The 23,935-nt window shown below is 36.3% G+C and overlaps 1 long non-coding RNA gene across 1 annotated transcript; it reads right to left on the bottom strand.

Moving 5' to 3' along the window:
• Positions 1–2,120: 2,120 nt before the first annotated feature.
• LOC308062615 lies at positions 2,121–23,408 on the bottom strand. Its single transcript, XR_013927647.1, has 2 exons — positions 22,707–23,408; positions 2,121–20,373 (listed from the first exon to the last, which is right to left on the bottom strand). It is a non-coding gene; the product is annotated as an uncharacterized lncRNA (long non-coding RNA).
• Positions 23,409–23,935: the final 527 nt, after the last annotated feature.

Below are 23,935 nucleotides of genomic sequence, written 5' to 3'. Positions count from 1 at the left end.
CTATGTTCTTTTTCAAAATGATCAGTTTTGTCATCACAATTTCTTTCAACATTCTCTTATTTAACATTACATATTCCTCTATCACGTTCTTTCTAAATATAAACAGTAATCTTTTAGATTATCAAATTTATTGAAATTGTTTCTGATAATATTATGCACATTCCATATGTGTATGTGTTATGTATGTCTGTGTGATATATAAATATCTATGAATCTACTTACCTATGGTCTCAATGATAAATGGAAAAGTGGCTCATTAATGACATCACATGCCTCATAACATCAATCCACAGTCCAATTCTTTACATTGCACCATCTACACAATGTCTTTACAGTCAGAAGTATATGGAAAAAAAAGCCATATTCTTTATCCCTAAATTAAAATAATAGGAAATAGGATTAAAAGAGATTGGAAAAGATGTGGACGTTACAAAGTCCATACCCAGATACTGCTGTGTCAGGAAATTTTGTCATATATTCAGTTTCCTAGGACTTTGAAGTCAGTTGGGTTTCTTGTAACTAAGACAGGCCTCATGCTTCAGAAAATTAGGAAACTTTTGTTTCTATGCCAGAGCCAGATTAAGCTAATTTATTCTTGTCCCACCACTTACTTTATACATGTCTTCTTCCAACTTGGTGTTTTATAACATCAAGGTATTTATGAATATCAATTTGTTTTAACACATTTTCCTTAAGTTAAAAAAAAAAAAAAAAAAGAAAGAAAAAAAAAAAAAAAAGAAAGAAAAAAAAAAAGCCATGCTTTTTTAATTTCCCTTTGTAAAACAGGTCTTCCACTTTGTTCAGTTTGGAAGTTCCCCTCTGTAACCTCATCCAGTATGAATGCTCTTCTCTTGAACACAGTAAACTATAATTGTGCATGGCACTGCATAAAAGATTTTACCAGTGGCTTTGTTACATTTACTCTATTTCTTTGGCAGCTCCTGGCCTAATAGGTACTACAGGTGCAATTGTTTCTGCATGACCACGTCTCATCAATGGTTTACTGATGCCTCTAGATCATATGTCTTCACCATTTCTAATAACATATTTGTACTAGTTATTATTACATGCAAGAACTTTCGTTTTTGTGCTGTTTTCCTTGCTTACTTAAACAGATCTTATAATGGTTATTCTGAAGGGATAGATATGGTTCTATTCTAAAAATCTGATCCAATCATTAATATTTACTTATATCTTTCAAATTTCTTCTTACATTCAGAACACGAATGTTAACAGGCCCCTTAACCTGCATGCATACAATCATCTGAATATATTCATACTGTCAACTAAATGACTTTCTGATTATCCATAAGTGATCCAGTGTTGGATCACTCCTGGGGTTTCTGCATGGATATTTATTTTTTTTTAAAGATGAAAGCCAGATGAGGTTATGGATGTACCTCAGAGAAGGAGGGGCATTATAGGCAGTGTGGGCTGTGCTGGCCTTAGTTCCTTCAAAAATGCTTTTTCTCATAGTCATTTACCATTATTCTGAAACACCTTTGATCTTCATATATTCCTCTCCTACATGTTCTATATAACCTCATACCAATGTCCAGTGCATCTGTGACACCCCCTCAACAGCATGATCTAAAAGTCCTATCATGGCACAGCATTTACAACATTTATGCTCTTCGATCAAAAAAAATATGTTTTAGGGCTGCCAGATGTGCCTCGGAAGCAGTTTAGGTGAAGTATTACAAAATGTGTACACAGCCAGTCTGCTCTGGATTAAGTAGCTCTGAACTATGTAACGACAAGCAACTTTTCAGCATGTTGTCTGATGGACAAGGATCAATCCCAGAATTACATCTTTATCAGCATAGCATTTACATTTTGGCATTGTCTGGATAATAGTAATTTCTATGTTGATTTGCACATCTCTATCACTCATATAACCTTCTGATCCATGATCTGCATCCTTGCCTAAGACAAAAAATATTCATATGATTCTGTGCTCTTAAAAAGTTAACTTTATCTTTTGTCTTACTCCCTGCATTGCCAATTCCACATGGCCTTTTTAATTTCTGTGGTTAAAGACCTCTTTATAATTTGTGTTAATTTCTTTGCAAGGTCTAAAAGACATTTTTACTTTATCCTAGTGTTTTCAAGACCTTTAGCATGTAACTATCTATTCTGATTTCCCAGTAGATTTTCCAACAGCCTTTTTAAGGTTTTCACTTTCATGAAGGCTCGATCCTTTTTCTCATTAGTCAGTTATCCTTACTTTTTCAGTCTCTTAGTATTGAAAACATTGTTTACAAACTTATTTTGTGTTTAGCATTTCACACGTTTAAACACAGGCAATCCATGCTTTTTCAGAAGAAGGTTCTTTCTCGAAGTAGCTTTCTTCTACATGATCCTGCTGCTTACTACAACTATACATAAAACAGCACTAACCCTTGCATTTTCTCAGTGACTAACTGGTGGAGAAATCTGACAACTATCACAGCAAGAAATATGCTGGATCTACTTTTAACAGTATAATTTGTTCTTTAGTTTATACTGTGAAGTCAATTATGTTAATAGATAATTATTTTAAGTAATTAAAGTTTGTGATAAGAGTCATCTCACTACAGATATGTCTTTATATGTAGCAAGGGTAACAGGGAGAGTTAAGGAAGCTGTAGCAGAATTCCAGCCTTTTTTCCATCCTTGAATCTAACCTGGTTTACTTCATCTATATTATAATTTATTTGTTTGCAGATAGCTGGATAATTAACGTGTCAAGCAATCTTTCCTTTGTTTTGTTTTTGTTAGTGTTTTTTTTCTTTAGAGTGTCATCTTAAATCTCTTCCTCATCTTAGTTTGCCAAACTCATCTACTCTTCCTATTGTATCACACTCATATCTGTTAGCAGTCATGCAAGTTTCTCCATTTGGTTCATTAATGCATATGTAACAGAACAATGTCTTGACTAATGTAACTCCCATTCATCAAAAATGTATGACTTATGAAGAAATTTGGTGTCTTAAGAGGAAGAAAAAGAAAAAGAGATAGAAAAGTCATCTTATGCTTTATAAGCATTTTTTTTTCAGGTGTAAACCAGAAATATATGTTCTGGTAATCAGTTCGTATTTCTTCAGCCTTGTAATTTGTGCAGTAAATTAACCAAGTTTTATGTTTTTTTCCAAATCAACCCTTGCTATTATTTGTGTATCCATCTCATTGACCCACACTGCCCCTTGACTGGGAGTTTTCAGAATCTCTTGACAAGTTACATAGTAAGTTAATTAGGTGCTGAAAAGAAGGGTAGATATTAAAAACTACTGCTATTTGTCCTCTGTCTCCCCCACTCTTCTTCATTCACATTTTTGCATGTGTCGGGTTTTCAATATATTTTGGAATACCTTCCTTTATCTCTACCAATAAAGACAGAAAAATACTTTTTTTTTAATGGATAGAGTCACTCCTTACCTTTTTATTTGGGATGTCAGCTGGGAGGAACCAGTTAAGCAATACATTCATTTGGTTTGGACTCGGCAGCATAGCTCCTGGAAGTACTGAACACAGCACCAAATGGAAATAAATATAAAGACATATACAAAAGATAAGATTTCTGACAATCAGGTCCTGCTATCTTTGCAATTCAGTAGTAACAGAAAGTCTTTCACAAGGGGACAGATTCTGGTGGAAAGAGAAGGAGGGGGCATAACTCATGTTTTGTCCTGCAGTGATGCTGTTCAAGGATACTACTCAGAGTCTTTATGCCTGCTTCGATGTATCACTTAATTCTGATATCCCCCCACCTCCAGCACTATGAAGCTACTTCAGTGCATCCAAAATATTCCAGACATCAACTCAAGGACCACAGGTCTTTCGCTTACCCCATTTCAGGGAGAACAGGTTATTTCCCATGTACAGACTCTCTCTGTCCTTGTATACTTCAAAGTGACATGGCTAGCGATGTCTTTATATGAACCTACAAATAGGGGAACGATTGGGGTGCAGGAGTCAAGGATGAAAGGAATATTCCTTTTTTTTTCCCCATCAACATCAAAGACATCAAAGATAGAAACTGAAGTCTACATAGACCCTAACCTTGAATCCAGAACACATAAAAAACAGCAGCAAAACACCCTCCAGTGAGAGTCCTTGAGACAACCTGCTTGACTATGGGCATTAAAAGGGAAATGGAAAAATTTATGAAGTCAGAGAACACCTTTTGAGAAAGACCTATTCTGAGAAAAAGCACATAGTGGACTATATAGGCATGACTCAAGGTGAAATAGTCACTCAGTAGATTCAGAGGATGACTAACTGCTAATGGAGGCCTGTCAACACAAGGGGTGAGTCATCTACCCAACTTGGGCATCTAAAACTCAAACATCTGAATCTATGGAAATTACTCAAGACACCATTGAGATTCAAATGATAAAACATATGTTTCCATAGTGCAATCCATTTTAAGATAGGCATCTAACTGGGGCAGACAACACCCGTACATTTGCTTTTTGGACTATGAAAGGAACTTACATTGACTAAATTAGGTTCAGATGTCTAACTAGCAGATACCTAAAGCTAGGTGTCTTAAACTAGGTGAGACAAATCTCACTGTTCCACAAAACTTGAGATATGAAATGGAGGTGGCTGCAGTGGATCCTTTGTCACCACTGTGGGAAGGTGCATGTTTCTCACCACTGAGAACAGAATACATAGAAGGTGACAATGTTTACAGATCAGGTACCTGATTTAAGCACATAAAGTTAAGACCAAATATACCTTGAGCATTAACTTTGGCAGTCCACAAACAAATCTGCAGTAGTAGAACTGACAAGTCTGAACTGGAATCTCAGTTCCATATACACTAAAGAAAAGGGGGTTGGTGCCTTAGAGAGGGCTTCAAAATGTCCAGCAATATAGGAATTAAACAGTTCATGTATTGTTTTCTTAGCAAAAAAGCACATGTCTCTCTAGCAGAGACCACCTCTAAGATCACCCCATTCCCACAAGACTATCTTCTGCTATGCTACAGGCTAATGAAATTAGCTTTCTAGCTTCATGAAATTACACTGCCTTTTCCTTCTTCCTTCCTCCAGTCTTACTTGCTTGTTAACATTGAGGACATTTGCCTGGGATGTCTATTCAAACTTCTTCAGACTAACAAGAACACTGCTATTCCCTTTCCAAATGGACAGAGGAGCATTCCAGCCTCCTGGTTTTTATACAAAAAGTGGACAGTGGTCTTGGAGTTAATATGGCCAGGTCTTTTCCACTGAAGTCAGTTCTAAATGCAGTGTAAAGGGCTGGTTGTGAAAATAAAGCAAGAACGGACATTTCTACCTCGTATTCAGAGTAGCTAGAATCACAGAATCATAGAATCATTTAGGCCAGAGAAGACCTTTGAAATCATTAAGTCCAGACATCAACCCAGGACTGTCAAGTCCTTCACTAAACCGTGTCCCTAAGTGCTGCATCTATGTGTTTTTTAAATATCTCCAGGGATGGCGATTCCACCACCGCCCTGGGCAGCCTGTTCCAATGCTTGACCATCCTCTCAGTGAAGAAATTTTCCCTAATATCCAATCTAAACCTCCCCTGGCATAACCTGCGGCCATTGCCTCTTGTCCTGTCACTTGTTACCTGGGAGGAGACCGACCCCACCTGCCTACAGCCTCCTGTCAGGGAGTTGTAGAGAGCAATAAGGTCCCCCCCTGAGCCTCCTCTTCTCCAGACCAAACAAGCCCGGTTCCCTCAGCTGTTCCTCCTAAGACTTGTGCTCCAGACCCTTCACCAGCTCCGTTGCCCATCTCTGGACACACTCCAGCATCTCTACGTCCCTCCTGCAGTGAGGGGCCCAGAACTGAACACAGGATTCAAGGTGCAGACTCACTAGTGCCCAATACAGGGGGACAATCATTTCCCTTTTCCTGCTGGCCACGCTGTTTCAGATACAGGCCGGGATGCTCTTGGCCTTTTTGGCCACCTGGGCACACTGCTAGCTCATGTTCAGCCAGCCATCACCCAGCACCCACAGTTCCTTGTTCTCCAGGCAGCTTTCCAGCCACTCTTCCCCCATCCTGTAGTGTTGGGGGGGGGGGGGGGGGGGGGGGGTCGTGTTATCCATGTGCAGGACCTGGCACTTCTTGTTGAACCTCATACAACTGGCCTTGGCCCATCAGTCCAGCCTGCCCAGATCCCCCTGCAGAGCCTTCCTTCCCTCCAGCAGGTCAACATTCCCCCTCCCCTCAACTTGGTGTCATCTGCAAACTTACTGAGGGTGCACTCACTCCCTTTGCCCAGATTGTCGATAAAGATATCGAACAGGACTGGCCCCAGTCCTGAGCCCTGGGGAACACCACTTGTGACAAGCTGCTAGCTGGATGTAACTCCATTCAGTACCACGCTTTGGGCTCAGCCATCCAGTCAGCTGTTAACCCAGAACACACAGCTGAGAAAGTTTTGAAGCTTTTCTAAATGAGTATCTAGCTCCTAATGTCGTAATAATGAGTTTCAGTGAGTTGGCTGCATTGGTATTGTCCAATTCTGTTCTCAGAACGTGGGTTGCCTCTTTCCGTACTGCCTCTACAGGAAAGTGAGTTGGAGCAGGCAGATAATAAAATGCTACAAATGGAAAAGCCTTGAATAAAGAAGCTATCATGTGTGCTAAGCAAGCATTGGTAAAGACTGCAACTCTTTCAAAACAGGGTTCAGTGTTTCAGGTTTTTCCAGCTTCACATTGTTTTATGTGACAGAATGTCTTTAATTAGGTTAGCAAAGGCTGAGATAATGTCTGTGTTTGGCAAATGTGCTCTGCAATGGCCTAAGGGCTTCTCTGTGGTACTGAGCAGCTTCAGTTCCTGTGAATGCTCGAGACTATGCAGACTGAAACCTCTATCCTAGGCAAATGATGATTGCATCATTAGTAAGTAGTTAATTACTTTCTTTTTTATCTTAACTGGATCATGGATTTTTTTATTATTATTATTATTTTTGAAGGTTTTATACTCTTTGTTTTCTCCCACTTGTCTGTTTAAGTCTTGAACAACAGATTCCACTGTATTTGCAGGCTCTAGAGCACCTTCTTCCAGGGAAGCAAAGACAGTGTATTATACGTGTTCTCCTTGGAGTAATGATAAATAAAATATCCACTTTTTGTTCCTGAAGAAGATGCCCTTTGTAATGCATGATGAATTTCTAGGTGTGGGACTTTGCTCTCTGTATGTACTCGCACTTCTCCATGTGGATAGCACAAGGTTTTCAGGAAGCAAATTACAGCTTTTTTACAAAAGTAGAAAATAAAGTGACTGGCATAACTCAATATGTTTTGGTTTTTTTAAGTTTAGTTTCTAAAATATTGCTCTCTTCTCTCCTTTTTTCATTTTCCTACTTAGAAAAATACTTATAACTTGTGCAGTCTTGAAGACTAACCTCTTTTCCGCATGTTAGAACACATAAAAATCTCAGATCACCCATATCTTTTAAGGTTTGTGAAGTGCACTTGACTTTAAATAGCAGTATTCAACCATTTGAAGTTTTGCATCTACCAAAATGTTTTACTGAATGAGACTAAGTCAGAAAAAACATAAACTGTAAATATACTTTCTATTTAACATAAAAAGTATTTTAAAAGAATGTATGTGCATAAAACAAACACACTCATGCCATCAGCTTGATATGATGGATTAATTCCCCCATCAAGAGAAGGTGAAGAAAAAAAATTTCACAGCCCTACTCTATACTGCCCAATAGGATTAGTGGGAAGGTTAAATTCTGTTTCTATGATTTCCGAATTAATTTGACATTTTCCCACTCATTTTAATGAGACTACAAGCTACTTTTAGTGAACGGTAAGATCCTTTGTGTGTTCACCACACAGAATGCATGGAAAGGAAGATGTTAAAAAACTTTGAAATCAATATGAAACAATGAATTCTAAGCTGTGCTGTTAAAGGATGCTTCTCTGCTAACATAAGGCCTTATTCAGAGGACTTGTTCCGGATGACTGTTTTCTTCTAACCAATATTCTGTAAAGCCTGTTGTATTAGGTGACATCAAAAACTAATGAATTAATTGAAAATGGCTTTCTCTATGTTTAATTGTCATAATCATGCTATACAACTAAAGGCTAATCTCTTGATTTTCTCTAGGGCTAAGGTGACTATCAAGCAATACATAACTCCCATTCCAAATATCAAGAGGTTACAGAAAAATAAATATTTCTATTCATACTGAGAACTCCTTGCACTGGACCAAGGTCATCAAAACAGCAGAAGAAATTTCATATTTAGGGAAAAAAGGAACGGCAGGAATTTTTAATTTTACTGAACGATTCTGCTGTTCAATATTTGCATTCCACCTTTCTCCCAGCAATATGATTTTATACTCAGGTGTGCTGTAAGAACGTGCCGATGTGAGTTTAGGATCAGGGCTGAGCATTGTCAAGATCTATCAGCTGATAAGGACGGTGGTCCCTAAATTGTCCAAAACCTTCACTTTCCCTAGTCCTCTCGCTCCCAGTGATCCATTTCACATCAACCATCTGCAATCCCTTTTCCCTTGTCTCTTACCCTTCCTATCACCCTACAGTACATTCCCTTTATTTTCCATAGCATATGCCTACTATTCCTTTGGATCCTAAAAATCACAACTGGTTACCATGAGACAAGTTTAGCTGAAAAGCAGAGTGCTAAAGAACAAGCGGGCAGATTTAGAAGTTGCTGTATCTTACAGAATTACACTACCAAAGCCACGTAAATTACAATGGACAACTTTATATTCATCATATGGGATAACAGAGGAATTTTTAACTGTATGGAAAAGAGAAGGCTACTTATTGTGGGGCAGATATGGATGATGGTCATATTGCAGTTGGTACATGGCCATTTTAGGAGTGGGAGATTCAGAAATGCCAAGTTTGGAGGTTTAGACCTAAGGTCACCCTTCCTCAAGGCAGCTATGTTATTCATCAGTTATGCTGATTGTTTACAAACACCTGTAATGAATGTTTTTTCCTGTACCACAAAATCAGTGCCTTCTAAAACCTTTTCTTTTTTAATTGAACTGTTATTTTCTCAAGTTTAAACAAATGATAGTGTTAGAAGTTCCCTTTAGGAGATACAGAGGAGTGAGCAGAGCATAGATGAGATCAACAGGGCTGTCCACAAAGACCTGTATAAGATTGAATGGCACATATTTTACATAAATCCCTGAGTTCACAATGAAGATAAATTGGAATGCATGTATAGGAAAAATTCCCTTAAAATGAGAGTCAATATTACATTAACATCATTAACATTCAGATGATGCATATAGTTTAAGAGCATTTTGAAAACCATATAACATAGTTAACTCTGTTACTAGAATATAATGTTGCCCTTTAAATTTCAGAGTAATTTAGAAATAAATTGTTATAAGGAATTTAATTGTGTGGGTTTTTTTCTTTCTGTTGGTTTTTGGGTTTTTTTGTGTGTGGGTGTGGGTTTTTTTGGTTTTTTGTTTTTTTGGGGTTTTTTTTGCCTTGCAGGAGACAAGAAGGATCATAGGCTTTTCTTTATGGTATGGATTAGAACAGTCCTTGATTTTATATATAGTTTCACTCTTATGTACTATCAGCATTTCAAGAATAAAGATATCCATACAAAATTAAATTTGCTTAAACATAGTCAACCCTGTGTGACAAATGACAGATATTTTTATTGTAAGACAAAAGAATAGTAGCAATAAAAATATCTTAGAAATTACTAAGAAAAGTCAAATGCTTTAAGGGTAATTAGAGCCTAATTAGAAATAGAGATGCTATCAGTATGGTAATAGTTGCCATTTTATTCATGCCAATGCATAATTTCTCTCAGTGACACAATGTGGTTCTATTCTGAAAGCATGCACTCATAAATTGCTCACAGCAGTTAGTGGTTGAATTAGTAAAATAACTGTGTTTTGTTTTCCGTAACTAGTTGTCTTCTAAGTACTGATCTGATCATTTAAATTAATCATGGAGAATATTTATGAAAATTAACATCAGTTTCCAGAGAGAAATAATTTACATTTGAAATAAAATGTTAACTACATAAAGCCACCTTGATATCACAGTAACACTGGATATTATGGAAGAAAATAGGAAAATTTATTGCAGGAAAAAATATTTGAGATACTTTGGAAATTGCCCAACACTGATCTACTAGACATCATAACTGTACCTTTTTTTAACTGTCTGTGGTTAATACAAGTTTACCAAAACAATACTCTTTACAAACAAGATATTTTCAAAAATGGTATCTTGAATATTAGCATATTACTGCTTAATGTTCTTATTCATCTCTTAACCATAGAAGACTGATTATATTTTCTTATAACATGAAGGATTATGATACTTTATTAATTTTTAAATGTTCAAGAATTCAAGAACAATGATGAAGCCACAAAAGACAGAAGTCTAATCACTCATTTTGTCTTTCAAAGTGCCACTTGCCTACTTGCAAACATAGTAGACTCTTGAGTATAGCCAGAAGATATTTATTTCCTTTCCTTCATAATTTTTTTTTTAATTTTTACAAGCCAGTATAACCCTTTTGCCACCAATAAATTTGGCTTTACATATAACAAAAAAGCATGGAGTTAATTTTATTATTTTGCCTCTTTGATAATAAGCACTAGGTAATCAAATTTGCTGACTTTTTAGAAGATGTTCAAATATCACCAAGGAAATATTCCCAGTAGCAACGGATGTTGAAAGGACCAAAGACCTTTTGCTCATTTTTCTAGCTGTGATTACCCATTTTTACTGCAATGTGCTAACACAGTTCTTACTTCTCTGAAATTTCAGGATGCCTAAGACAAGGGGAGGTCCTCCAATACTCAAGAGTAACCAGAAGAGATAAGAGTCATACCTTCCATAACTTACAACCAGCAATGAAATCACAAATGGTAATTCTTATTATTTTCAGTCAGGAATTTCTACCAAAAGATTGGTATCTTCAATGCCTATCACTCCAGTGGCATAAGACCTGGCATAAGCTAGGCAAAAAAACCCTACTCATGAACTACTAAGAATAATGTCTAGTGACTAGATGTATGCATCATTCTGTGAAAAATATCAACTAGTTAATTCACTTAAAAAAACCCACAACTTTATGCCTTGACTAAGAGTAAATGAAAAGCCACCAGTTGAGAAGTCTTCTATTTCTTGAAGTTTCATATCCACTTCATTCTTAGCAGATTTTTCTTCCAGCAGCAGAAAATCCCCCCAGTGTCATGCTAGTTTCAGACATTATGTGACTTGACAGCCATAGCCCTCAGTTTGGCTAATCTGGCTAATCTGCAAGTGAGCATGGGTTTTTTTTTCAATAAAGATGCTACATTATTATCTTCATAGCTCTAATCTAGATCACATACTTGATACATATTCAAGTTAAAATCTTGTTAAAATCAGGATCAAGTTAGCTTCCTCAGAGAAGGACCTTTGCTTTATTTGAAGTGGATGGTCATTGATAACTTTATTTATGTCATGGTTGAGAAATAGGATGGGGGGGTTACAATTTAGGATTTTCTGCAAAAAAGATTGTACTACTTCAGAGTTAGACTGACACAGTTACAGCTGACTGCTTCCAATAACACAGTTCAACCTCATAGTCTGGGCTGCAGTGCTGGCTAAACCAAAGCAGAGAGAGCTGTATTGTAGACATCTAGAGCTGAGCCAGACTCCTACTCCTAAATTCCATTTACAGTCAGTTGAAGGTGTAGGTCAGATGTATCTCAGACTAAAACACAGGTGTCTTTTTTTCCTCTAAAGCCAGAGGCCTGAATCTTTAAAAAGCCCAGTCTTGTACCATTTTCCTTCAGTTTCATCATCTTGCTCCTGACCACAGGCAACTGAAGAAATTATGTGGTAATCCACTAAAACTTTCTGCCATTTGGAAGAAGATGCTTTGGGTGTCATTTCTGGTGATTTCTAACTCAGATATTACACAAACTTGTTGAGGCTCTCATTTCTTTATTCAAGCCCATTACTAAATGTGAGACGGTAGGATTGCATTGACTGGCTACCCATGAAAAGCATGATTTTCTGATCCCAAGTCATGGACCCAAACAGTTGTAATAGGCAGAGCTGTCTTTTGGGAGAAAGAATGCATTTTCCAGAAGAACATGAAGTCTGAATAACTAGCCATAGGTTGGATGACTACTTTAAAAAATACAACATGGTTTTCTTCCCACAAAAGTAAGTAGTCAGGTGTCGTGAGTGGAGAGGAGTGAGCAAGTGGCCTCATGGTGTTTGGTTGCCAGCCGGGGTTAAACTACGACATCAGGTAGCAATACACTGAAGACATTCATTACAGCCAGCTATAGCTGACCATTATGTCTGTATCTTGAACAAATGTTCCTCAAGCTACCATGTAACAATCATAAAGACACACTTTGACACACACAGTTAGCCTCTTTTATTCATCCAGAAAAGACAGGAAAAAATTTCTTACCATGAAAGATGTTTTGTCTCTTAGGTTAGTTTCTTGGGGAGCTCTTAGCTATTGTCACTTACGTCCATAAACAGGTATCAGCAAGAAATAGTGCCAAATCTTTTAAGGCTTCAGGACAGTGATTTCTACACATCTACATATGCAGCTGACGAAGGTTACCAAATATTCTCCTTTTTTTGTTCATCAGCATCACCTATTTGGTTCCTTACCCAGAGTTGCATATGCTTTTGTGAGGGCATTGGTCCTTAAATACCACTAACCTGTTTGTAGACTAATAGGCTTTTTGATGCAAGCTGAAAATTTATACTTAGCTTTACAATAATAATATTGAAATATTTTAAATGCCTCTAAGTAGCCATGGGCATGTATTTGTATGTATTTTTATGATCTTGGCTGATGGAAACATTTCAATAAAAATTTCAGCATAAGCTGGGACAGTCTATTTCCAAGGAAAGTGAATTCTTAACAATGCTTCATCTTCATCAACTGTAATTGTTCTTGCAAGCATTTTATCAGAGAATATTTCTGTGACCATCTCCTACTTCTTGTTCAGCATGTGACTCCCTGAAAAGGATGGTTTGATGCCAAATTGACATCAAGAAGATAGAGTGACTCTTCCAGCCCATCACACTTCAGTGTAAAAGAAGCAAATGAGATTCTGCAACTGTTGAACCTGCAAAGCTTGGCATGTTTCCCCAGAATATCTAAATTCAAATCCTCTTGCCTTGCTTTTATTAACACTAGCAATATGAAAGATTAAAAAGGGCAGCTTACTAAATATTTGCTTTGGGTTCAGCATTTAATACTTGCTAAGTTCTTACAATTTCTTTGGAAACTGTTCAGTAGGATGTGCCTGTATCTTTTATCTAGGTATCAAAGCTGTAGACAGTGAAGTCTTCTGAGTAACAAACTTAAGTAGCTACATCATGCATAACAGCTGATTATTTAATTAAAGCTGTCACTGCTGTTGCATTCTACATATGCACCAAATGTGCATTAGTTTGTCAGATGTATTAATTAAGAAAAGAAACAGTAAGGGAAGTCAATGCCATTTTAACACATATCATTCCTTATGTACCAATGAAGTTACATGCAAGAGTTTGAAGTTTCTTACTACCAAGACAGGACAATACTCATATTATTGTTGGTTTGTTCATTATCAGAAACAGTCTTCTCCCATTTTCAGTCATCTTTGGCATATTCTTGTTCTTATTTATTTCATTCCTTCCACAGCTACTCTCTGGGAGACTACCAGGATCTTTCAGTACCTATGTCCTGAAAGACAGAGCACTACTACTTCACTGTCCCTTCTGCATTCCCCTTCTATATTGCCTTTTATTAGTTATTTCAATGTGGTTATCCTCTCATGTTTCCCTACTGAAAGAATTCAGACTGTATTATCTTGTTCCCCAAGTCGTTCTCCTTCTTATTCTTTCTCTTGTCATAGTGAATAAATACTACATTTTTGTTCATTTATTTCTTCCCACCCTGTCTTAGCAGAAATGAAACCTGGCTTGGAAATCTTTTAAGAAATTTTATTATTTTTCACCATAATTTTTTTAACTGCAAAAGAGAAGCTCTTCACAAGTTCTTTGTTAACAAGATTTCCCTGGTTCAAGATAAAATTTCACATTTACCTCAAAGCCAGGATCATACAGAACAGTCCTAGCTGCTTGTTCTGAGAAAAGGCAGCATGACCAAACACAAATGCAAGTCTGAGTTTTCTGCATCTCAGGTTAGTATATTTACCTGGGGTTGTGACTTGGGTTCTCGGTTCACCCTTGAAGTCTTAAAAACCTTCACAAAATAAGAAAAGTAAGTCCTGACCTATTCCATGGCAATATGTCTTCTTCTTAGATTACTATACCTCATCTTTTTTTAAATCTTACTCATCCTTCCTATGTTAGGTACATGTTGCTTATCCCCTGGGAAATATTTAAATACATGACTTCCATCCTTTAGATTTTATATGTTGTTTTCTCTTCTAATCTCATTCATTTGGAGACACCTTCCTTGTATAGCTTTTACTTTTTTTGTTGATTTGTTAAAAAAAATTATGCTTAATTCTATGTATTGTTTTCCAGAAGGTTAAAATAGTAAATGTAATGTTTTCTTATAGTTTTCCATAATCCTGTCCTAATTTTTTTCTGCTCTAATTATAGCTTAGCTTCCTCCCTCTCTTTCTACCTGTATCTCTCCATTACATTTTATGGGTATTTTTTCTTTCTTTCTTTCTTTTTTGAAATCCCATGTGATTCCTTGTTTAGAGCAATATCTAATTTCTTGCTTCCTTAATCAGTAATCTCTCTAAGACTGACATTTTCTATTACTCCCTATTTATACAATGTGTACTATATTAATGCCTAAAAGCTTCTACTACAATAAAACAGATAAATTTTGTCAAAAAGCTTTTTTTTTTCCTCTGGGTTTTTTTCATTATAAATATTCTACTATTTTCAGTATTAGATGATAAGTTACTTGAGGCAGCTTTCCTCTGCATTGTGCATTTACAATGTGTATTAGAATTTTGTAAAAATAATGTCATTCATAAAAAAACTTCCTGGTCCTATCAGTGTGGCACAAAGGGGGGCTAATTTCAAGGACAGAACTAAGAGAGACCTCAATAACTCAGTTTAAAGGCATATAGAAAAACTAGGTTTATTTCAATTGTGCAGCATTCCTTAGAGCTCTTGATCTGTAGGAGTGTCTGCTGTGAGGCTAAATACCACTTTCAAAAGCTATGGGCACAATTGCTACAAATCTAAATAAAAAATTGAACTACTTAAAAAATGGAAGATCCCATTTAAGATGTTTTGAAGACTGCCTTCAGGAAACCGCAAACATCAAGGAAGTTCAAGACTTGTTTTCTTATCACTACAAATATTTATAAAAGGCATATTTAGACAGTAGAAAGGAAAGAACTCTGGTGTATATTACAGGTACTGTATTTTCCAACAGTATAATAAGCTTTAACTTATATCTTCAGCATATCTCAATAATTGATTACCCAGCTCAGATACAGAGAGGAAAATTCAGGGCTTCTAGGAAAGGCAAAAAAAAATATTCAATATTAAAGTAACCCTAGGAAAAACAAGACCAGGAAAGGTAACATCTTCTTTACAAGAAAAAAATGTATTTAAAATATTCAGGTAAGATTCTCTGCTCAGAGTCAACTTGTGAACCTCTGAGCCTCAAAGCTATTTTTTTCCTAGCTGCATCAGTTGGTGTAATAAAGGATATTATCCCTCCTTTCAAAACCCTGTCTGCTGGTACTATTAGAGCAATACACCAACTTAACTAAACCTGAGTTATGGAGAAGTAGTGCTCAGGATAGCACTTCAAGGGCAGCACACATAGTAATGTCTGTGACAATGCTTGTACCTTCAACCATCTTTCAAAATGGAAAGTCTTCCATAGCATCAAAATTCAGATAACTCAAACATACACAGAAATTAGTTGGCCATAAGAAATTCTACTTAGAGTTGCAAAGGTTGATACACATGTAAAGCATCTTTTCCAGTGATAAATACAAGTTATATAATAAATTTACCAGTAATTTACCTAATATTGCTGTGCAAAGAGAAAGAAATCCCATTCTCATTGGACATAGTGGAATTATTCATTCTGTATAAATTGAGAAAAGACATTTCTAAGCTGATTCATCCGAGTTCTTTAATCTACTTCAGTGAGATAAGAATTGACTATATTCACTAATTTACCATAATAACAGTGGGATGCCTATACAATTAACTCAAAACAGATGTCCACAATTTAGTCAGATGAATCCCATCCCTAGTGACAAATGTCATCTTAGAAGTATCTTTAGAATCAAATTTTCCTACTGTTTGCAAATGCCATGTTGAATGATAATTTAGAACAGTTTTGGGGAAGCATTTCAAACAGCTGAGCTGTACCAGTAAAGAAAAGTTATAAGATTTTGCTGGTTTGGTATTATAATCCATTTTTTGCAAATTATAAAGGACAAGAGATGTGGAGTTTATTCACAGGAAGGGTAGTGGTCATTCTTTTAATTTCTATAATTTTAAAGTATGTAAGAGTAAGCTATAGGGATTCCTGTGGTCTGGAATTACTTTGGGATGCTTTTCAATATTAGAGCAAGGATAACTGTACCTGTCCTCAGTATTTCCCAGGCCTCCCCCCCATGCTCAGTGGCATGGTGCTATTATGAGCCACTTACCTTCCTTTCCGTTGTTTAGATAGGGGACTTTTCAATGAGCAGCTGCGACTTTAGCCCCAGTGAGAAATATAAGAGCTGGCAGTTGTCTCCAGAGAGCTATTCCACCTTCAACATCTCTGTAGTAGATGTGTATTGTTTGCTTGCTGCTGAAGAAAATCTGTTTTGAAAAATACTTATAAGATACCTACCTGCCCTAAAATGTCTTTTCCTGTTATAAAAACATTTTAATATAAATTCTTAAACTTTCATTGCTATCTGTTTGTTATATATCACTGCTTTACAGAGATGCTCTCAATAACTTCTAGAAAGGATGCTGAGGTACTGTGATGAGAAGTGTCAAGAGAGACTACTAGAAGAGAAATTCTGATAGACACAGTAAAAACTTCCTTTCATCTTTTTAAAAAGTGCATTTTAAATAGATGTAGACATTGCTGCAACGAATGCAATATTTACCTTCCCGTGTCCCTACAAATAATTTTTAAGTAACAAAATCTCCGACTCATCCTTTTAAAAATGTTTTAATTTATTTTGTTTTAAACTAATATATCATTTACTTGCAACATGGCATAAATATTTTGGAACTGATGTCTGAAACAGATGAGTTTTTTCAGTTTAAAAAGGAGAGTGACAGTTTGTGCCCAATATTCTTTCTGAAAGTTTCAGAAGGATTTTTACGATATAATCAGAAATTATAATTGTGTTATTATGCATAATTACTCTACACCATTACATCACATAATTGGATCAGTTCAAGTTCTAATTGCATGGTTACAGAGATTTACTCTAAGTATGTTGGGGTATAATTACACTAATTTCATAATTCTGGGACCTGCAGAGTCCAAATTTTGTAGGATTAACATTTATTTTTGTGGTTCTGTCTCACAGCAGGAAAATCTTAAAATGGTATTTTGGTTGTGTAACAGACCCTATTTGTTTTCACCTGTATGGTATTAATCTCTATTTGTATTTGTAGTGTACTAAATTCTATTTGGATGTGCAAAGATTACAGTATTACCCGGCTGTAGCAACTTTAAACCTGCTTATACAAGCCTTCATCTGAAAATGAAAAATAATTAAACACAGTGGTCAGCACATGGCAAAACGCAGATGGGTAGAGACTTGTAGGACCGGAGCCAGCTCATGTGCAAGTGACAGGGTCTGCTTTGCAGTTTTGTGAGGGAGCCACTTCAGAGAAGCTGATGTGGTATTACTGGGACACTATTAATATCACGGTACTATAATGAAACATCTGTGGGTGGGCCTGTGGCAGCACAGACACCAGCAGGAGTATTGCCAGCTTTAGAAGACCAAAAGTCATCAGTAAGACAGCCAAAAATCTTGACATTGACCTTATGATATTAGCATTAAAAGTAATCAGATTATGTTTTCTATTCTATCTTTTAACTTTTAAATGACCACCTGCTCCTCTTCTAACAGTAATCAGCGTATGATGGTTTCAGGTTGAAAAGTCAATAAGGTACAATTTTCCCTATTTCTTCTATTTGGTCCTTTAAGCTAGTGGAACTACATTAATTTCATTTTATTATCTTCAGTTTTGCAGTTTCTACCTGTGTCTATAGCAGGTACTACATCCACAAAAGTAATAAGAATTTTTGTGTCCATTATTTTCACATCTGAAATACTGGAAATACTGCTCAGCCTAACCTTGGGAAAAAATAATGCCATCAGAAATACATCAAATTTTCAACAGCAATAAATTTCTCTATTAAAAATTACCATCATCATCTTCAAAGCAATTGCCAAAATGATTGCCAGTCGCTGAGTTAGACTTCTGCTGGAGTATACATTAGAGGCAGAGTTTGGTTGCTCACACAGAATCACGCAAAATCACAGACTAGTTGGGGTCTGAAGGGACCTCTGGACTGTCCAGAAGGATCAGTCTGTTGCTTTCTATACTGAGAGGGAACAATATGGCTAAGCTTCATTCTGTAGAACCGAAACTTTTTCTCTCCTTGTACACAACCTAATGTTCTTATCCTCTTTTTATTTCATTCTTTTTATCTTTTTTTGGGGGGTGGGGTGTCCTGCTTACATATAGCATTCTGTAATTATATTTTTGATATTAGAATTATTAGTTCCAGATTCGGGGACTATTTCTGTGTAATAGATGCTGTTTGCTGTAATTTACTGTCCAAGCACAAAACAGTCATCGTGTTAAAAAGAACTTATTTTTACTCCTTTCTAGAAAGACAATCCATGATCCTAGCCACGTCATCTCTTGCTCTTTGCACCGACTACTCAGTATTTTTATAAGGATTTCTCCTTAACCTGCCATCTCTGTTTCCTTTCTTAGCATCCTTAGAAGTAGCAACAAGTTCCTTCTCTGCTACTACTCTGGTGGGTCTAACCCACAACCTGAGGCCACGTGGAGGGACAAGAATCCACCTGTGCCTCCGACTCCCCTCCCCATCTCTCTGGGCTGGCAGACCACACGTATATCAACATTTCTCGATTTTCCCTGCCAGCATGAAGGTCTTTTAGCTAACTGGTGCAGAAAAAATTGGTCTTAGAGGGTCTGGGACCCAGCACCAGTGACTGTGATCCTTTACAGCCACCACACAGCAAGCATGGGAAATAAAAGCGGTACTGTAGCAGATCACAGCCTGTCTCCAGAGAAAGGAGCTTATCCTGCTTCTGTGCTACTTGTGCTCTCCTGTTTGACACCTCAGGTTGGGGTTACGTGTGATTAACTAAACTAATGAGATGAGAGGCCATATCTTCGTTTTTAATGGCATAATAATATTTAATTAAGGTAGACATGGTTTAGGCAAAGACTATTACAGAAATTTCTTTATACTGGGAATTTTATTTATATTGATATGCATCTATTTCACTGTATATATAAGCAGAGGAAACAGCAAGTATAATAATGCCAGTGTTTCTGCAGGTGGAATGGATAAGAAATTTCTTTCTTTTTTTCATTCCAAATGAAACAGAAAAAAATCTGTTCTGAATTTACTTTTTATTTAACTTTTTTCCTTATAAGTACCATTTCATATAATGGATTAACAATGCTAAAATAAATAAAATTCTTCATCTATGAACCTTTATGTTTTGTACCATAATTAAAGGATAATCACAATAGTGCTGGACTGCCCAAAGTAATAAATAGCATTTTCAGGTAATTAAGTGCCAGAGCAAAGCTGAAGCATTTTATGACCTTAGAAGTCACTTAGTGAGAGTATAAGCCAAAGCATTCTTTTTCTGCAACCATATTTTAAACAGCTCATCAGGCATGAGAGAGTTTTTTGGAACTAACGATCATTCTCAGCTGTCCACAACAGCTTTTTAGTACTCTTTTTAATGCTCTATCTATAAGTGTATAAGGTAAAAGAGGAATTTTTTAGGGTTTCCTACCATAAACTGCATGAACCGTTTTCTTGGGAAAAATATTGAAATAGTTTATCTTCATTTCACAGGAGAATAAGAGATGGTCTAATTTAAGAAAACTTTTTCTTGTGTATATATTCTGTTATATTTTATAGGGAAAGAGGGAGAGAGAGAGGAAGAAGGGAAGGCAGGATGGAAGAAAAGAAAATAGGAAAAGGAAGGACATATCCCAGAAAATAGCGACTACAAATACTGGCATCAAAAAGAAAATGTGAAAACATCTTAAGATAAAAAGAATATATTTCTTACCACTGTGAATTTTGCTGCGTCTGTAATGTACTATATCAAATCACTTGAACAAGGAAAAGTTTGCTTGCTTCTGGGAATGAAACCGCTGCACATTTCAACTGCCTGAAAAGATATCATTTAAGATAAATAAGTACAGAATCAGACAAAAGAAAAATGAAATCTGGTAAATACTATATTGCCTGCCTCATCCTCTAGACTTCATCTGTAGCAGAGGTTAAAAAAGACATTTGGCTTTGTACAATAGAGGTCCTGTTTAAGATTTTTTCGTGCTGTTAGATGCTGGGCTGATATTCAAACAGAGAGGATTCTTCAATTAGGTTTACTCAGGTGAAACCCCCCAGAAATTTCTAAAGTAATTAGGTACCCTAATCACTTAAGAAGCTACTGACTTCTAATTTCTTTAGGTTGCCTCACAATACTCTTCTAACCTGAAAGCCACACAGGGAAACCAAATGCCCTTTAGAAAACAAGCATTATGAAGATAATAGAGAGAGCTACAAATACTCTTTCTTAGCAAATAAATATATGTTAATTTGTTCCTTCTGTATGATTCCCTGGATCTTTACTCTAATATTCACAACTGAAGCTCACATATTAATAGTGCTTAATCAGTAATTTATGTATTTTGTAGATGGGCTCAAAGAGGAGCTAACTATTTTCTGTTAGGCTATTGTTATTATTGTTTGTTGCTTGTATTGATATTCCATTTCCCTCCCAAGAAAAACTGAAGTCCTATTATATTAGGTATATACAAACACATAGAATGAGCAAATTATGGAGAGGCGTTTACACTCTAAATGGACACAGCAATGGGTATGAAAGGAAATGGAACAACCTATGGTCTAAAAAAAGATTCACAGCAGAGGCAAAAATAGAACTGCTATTGTCTTTCTCTGGCCTTTCCCCTATCATGTTCTACAGTCTGTCTGATTTTAATGATCTGTTCCTTAGAATTAGTGGACTCCAAATTTGCCAATAAATCTAACCTTACGAAGGAGTATGGCACAAAGCACAACAAAAGTATGAGGCTGCATTCTGTTTTCATTTAAGGATATACATCCATCATGCCATCCAAATGTAATTACAAGCAATAAAAATATTCTTTTTAGTCCTAAGCAGCCTTCTCAAGAGTGCTCACATGGAAGGCAGTAGAATCTGAAAAAGATAATCAATATCCAGATTGACAGTAAAAAAAGAAAATTTCTTCTGGAATAGTATTAAAAGAAAATGCTCTGATAGATGGAAAGAGAGCAGTAGGTTGAGAATTAATTCTTACCCTCAGCAAAGGTACAGCATATGGAAACCTAGATTAAAGCTTTCGGAAAGGGTGTTGGCTTTACTGACTTTTTTTAATAGGCTTATTTTTCAGTTTTTCTGATTCTGTTGGGCTGCCAAATATGGTGGCAAGCTACCAACAATACTAATAGTCTAGCTGTCTACAAGATGCAATAGTGATCCTAATTAAGACCCACAAGTGAAAGCACAAGCAGTTGAATACAAATTGCAAAATTCAGCTGATTATTTATACAAGAATGAAAATTCTCTTCTCTTGATTAAATTCCTCTTTACAGGCTGAATTTGTAATTGACCATTTCTCCGGTATTTTGAGAACTCTAATTAGAATGAGCAGCTTGAGCTCTTTTATTTGAGGGAAAATCATGAAAACCAACATAGTTACAAGACTCTCCATGACATGTAAGTGACACTAATAGTATTTCTAAATGTTTCAATTGATCTCCCCCTTTGAGTGACACACAAATCCAGTTTATGGTTTTCTTTTACACCCTCTAGATATGGAGGGTAAGAATGACTTCAAAGCACACAGGGACTGTGAGATTTAATGTCTGATTTCAGAAGGGGCCCTTGATGCTCACCAGTAACTAGTAACTCTCAGTAGATACCCCACCTGATGAGCAGATTTTCAGTCTGCTAACATATTATATTAAAATTTTGTTTTGATCATGTATACTGAAATTTACTTCAGTTGGTATTAATTACACCAAAACTTCTATGACAAAAGATGGCATATCTTATCAAACCCAGATAAAACCAGAAATATCACAGTTCACAGCTAACCATGTTGTCTAGCCACAGGCCTTCCACGGAGATCATCTCCAATTTTGGCTTCTGCTGCTGCTTGAGGCAGGTGAGAGAATGGACTTTGGACCTGTAGCACTACCAAAAGCTGACATATGCTGGAGAATTGCTGAGACTTGTCAGCTTCTTTGATGGCATCACCCACATAAAACAGATGGAAATGTGGTTGTGAAATTCCTATACGTTGATTTCCTGTCTGTGGTAGCAGCTCACTAAACAAATAAGAACTTCTAAGCCATATGGTCCTTCAACTGGCTCTTGATTTCTTACTCTAAGGGAAGGAGAAAAGTAAGCTTTATTATACAATACTGAACTGAAAATCCTTTTTGAGAACTTACCATGAAGATTATTTCCTCATACAGTTGTTGATGACCAAAACCACAGGAACAAAGACAGTTGGGGACTCTTTATTTTTCCCCTGTAATGGCTGTGTACTGTGTGTCTAGAGCTAGAGCAGAGAAGTTTAGAGTCTGACCAAATATGCACAGAATGTAATAAGTTTCAATAAATTCAGAAACTGATAGGCTAGCAAAATTTGTTTCAACTTACTGATTCTGAAACACTTCAAAAAAATATAAAAAATATTGACTGAAAATACACTGTTAAAGTCCCTGTTACATACCAGCATATGTACAGGCATTCCAGCCCCTTCCACAATGCTACCTCAGTTCTTCCTCATGGCAAGAATTTGTTGAACTAACTATAAGTCGAAATCCTTTAAGAAAGAGGTGCTGTCAGGAAATCAAAAAATATTGTTGCAATAGCTTCATGCTTGTAGGAAAATAATATATGGATATTTTTTCTCATTTCAAACAATAGCAGAAAAGGATTTTCTAAAAGGCCACTTTTGTACTAATGTTGCCTCCATTGACTGAAAGGATTTTTTCTCTGCCTGTGCTGTTGATAGCTTAGACTGAATAAGGCAGAATTGTTCTTAAAAAAGACAGTGTTTGCTTTTCCTCCCTCTTTTAGTTTGCTTCCTTTTCAATGAAAGACAAATAACACAAAAATTTCTAGGTGTTGTTTTTGGGTTTTTTTTTTGGTTTTGGTTTTTGTTTTTTTTTTTTTGTTTGTTTGTTTGTTTTTTTTTTTTTTTTTTTTTCTTGTAAGGAAGAGATTGTTAAGAAAAGGAATTAAGTTAGCTCAGAATTAAAATTCACCTGTCATCAGGTATGGAACCTCTTTCCTGTAAGTAGCGTGACTGCATCTTTCAGTGGTCAGGAAAAGGTAGATTTACAAATATCATGCTGAAACACCTTTTCTGTTTAAGCAAACAGGCTGAGAAGTTAATTTGTTTTTGTTTAGACTGAGAAGTCAGCAGCTGTGATATGCTCTCCTGTTGTATGCCTGACCCTGTTACAACTTGCCTGTTATTAAATAAAATCTCTTTTGTTAGTTTATCTTGAATGTGAATCCCTGTCCATGGTGAGGATGAATCTGATATAATGGCTCATTGGAATTCAGGATAACATTCTCTCCCTATCTTCTTGTCTTCTGGAACAAGCACTGCTGGTGACCCGCCTTTTCAGGATGTTTATTGTTTTTAACAACGGAGGCAGTGCTCACT

This window comes from Falco punctatus (assembly GCF_963210335.1).
Source record: "Falco punctatus genome assembly, chromosome: 4".
NCBI classification, from domain to species: Eukaryota; Metazoa; Chordata; class Aves; order Falconiformes; family Falconidae; genus Falco; species Falco punctatus.
Note: the sequence above shows the minus strand (reverse complement) of the source record. Positions and strands in the feature narration are given on the sequence as shown.